A 2500-nucleotide genomic window follows, 5' to 3' on the forward strand; every position below is an offset into this window, starting at 1 on the left:
CCGTTAGATACCGAAGCAAGCAGCAGTGATGAGGACGACGTTGTTGACGCCGTCATACCGATGACCGGATTTCAAAATCTGTCAGTATTAGCTTTGGAGTCCCACAAGGTTCGATCATGGGTCCTCTCATTTTCAACATATATATTGCTGATCTCCAAGGGAAACTCGATTGTGCTTGCCATCAATATGCTGATGACACAACCATATATCAAGCATCGAAGCCTGCTGAACTAACATCTTGCATTATTTCAGTGCAACGTAATGTGGATAAACTGCAATGTTGGGCTAATGAAGCAAGTCTGGCTTTAAATCCCAGCAAAACGAAGTACATGTTATTATCTTCCACTAAACTTTCTTCCTATCATGAACTTAATAACATTGACATTGATTTAAGGGTTGGAAGTATATCCTTAGAACGTGTATCTTCGGCAAAACTTTTAGGGACCCATATTGATCACAACCTAAAATGGGAAGAAAATGTCAAGCAAACTTCAGCTTCTTGCTATCGCACTCTTGGAATCTTAAAGAAATTGAGGAACTTTCTTCCATTTCATATTCGCAAGCAGTTAGTTCAGGCCCTAGTACTTTCCAAGTTGTACTACAATTGTGTTGTTTATCATAATTTACCACATTACCTTGTTAAACGCCTACAAAGAATTCAAACGGCATGCGCGAGCTTTGTTGTAGGTAAATTTGTTGAAAGGGAGGATATCATAAAGCTAAGTTGGCTACCAGTTAAAGAACATATCGAATGGCAGCTGTTAAAGCTAGTTCATAAGGCGATTTATTCTCGTGAATGGCCAGGTTACCTGCGACTGAAGCAATTTATGCACAATCGAACGCTGAGGTCCAGTGCAGCTATGCAGCTTGAAATCCCACTAGTGTCATATATTTATCAAGACCAAGCTGCTAAAAGCTTTAACATTTTACCTGGATGTGTAAGGAACTGTCTTGATTTTAACCAGTTTTCTAAGATGACTTTTAAGTTTTTAATGAAAAAGGTCAAAGATAATTTTTTAGCTTAACGTTTCTATTATGCACTGTAAATAGATATATTTATTTTTATTATTGTATTTTTATTACTTTTTTACTTTTTTTTTACCTTTATTTTTATTTTAGATGATATATTTTAGCAGATGAAGAGCCACCTTGTGGAAATGCTGAATAAAGCCATTATTATTATTATTATTATTATTATTATTATTATTATTATTATTATTATTCTCATACCATCCAGGCAGAGCAGTGGCCCCGTTGCTGTACCACACGAGAGTCCGTCTGAAGTTGATGTACAAAAGACAGATGGTAACCATACACAGAATCAAGTGGAAGTTCTTGGGGAGGCTGCCCCTGATCGGGACCATGGTGATGAACCACCAGTTGGTGATTATGCTGTTAATGAAGGTGGTGCTCCCACAGTTCAAGCCGATCCTGAACTTTCCACCGATGGCGTCGATCCTGACTTTTCTACTGATGGTGTAGATCCTGAGCTCTCACCTGGCGCTGCAGACCCTGAACTTTCTACTGACGGGGTGGATCATGAACTTTCTACTGTCGCTGTAGATCCAGAGAAGGCTGAGGCCCTACGGGCCAGTACCGGTGGAGGCGCAGCAGCGGAGGTGACAGCAGCTAGTGATACCAACAACCACCCTCCGGTCAGACGTTCTACCCGGATGGGTGCTGGAAAACACTCCAATCTTCACCACTTGCCGAGACCTGCGATGAGGGAAAGCGTGGAAGCGGCAGTGATAGACCCGCAAATACTGAACTGTGTAGCACAATATCCAACCTGCTTTTAATGCAGTTGTTAGCTAAGAATACTCAGAAATAGGAGCTTAATGTCCTTGTTGTTCATACGTGATCAAGTGAATCTAGACTTTGTTGAGTTATTAGGTTGTCGAGGACTCCAACCTCAGCAAGGAAGCATGTGAGAGTGCATATTTCATGCGCTCACATGGGCCCTTGGGCCGATAAGGCCACACATGCGCATACATGACATAGTGTATGGCGTGTATATTCTGTTTTGAGTTTTGTTCGCTGTTTTGGTTTTCTTTGTACTTTTATATCGTGTCCTTAAGATGTTCAGCTGCCAGGGTCTTACTGCGTAACAAAGTGGTAATTTTAGAGAAAAAGAAACCTGTGTCACATTACAATGAGAATAAAACGTAATATTTACAATATTAAGAGAGAAAAGGCAAACTATTGCAACATGTAAAGAACTATTACTGCAAAAGGAAAATAAACATGACAATTAATGATAGGTTGCAAAAAGTAATAAAGAAAAGAGTATAAACTATAGGTGGAAAAGCTAGAGTTCAACTATCAGTAATTAATTCACCTGGTATAAAAATTTATAATGATGGAAAATAATATCTTAGTTTATGTTTACAATTAGAAAGAGTAAGTGAATTAGGAAGAGAGGAATGTCGTCCCAAATTTGAGAACCCTGGACCCGTTGAATATTTGTAACATTTGTCAAAAGCATAACTCTTCCTATAAT

Source organism: Montipora foliosa, chromosome 1 (genome assembly GCF_036669935.1).
Source record: "Montipora foliosa isolate CH-2021 chromosome 1, ASM3666993v2, whole genome shotgun sequence".
In the NCBI taxonomy this organism is placed as follows: domain Eukaryota; kingdom Metazoa; phylum Cnidaria; class Anthozoa; order Scleractinia; family Acroporidae; genus Montipora; species Montipora foliosa.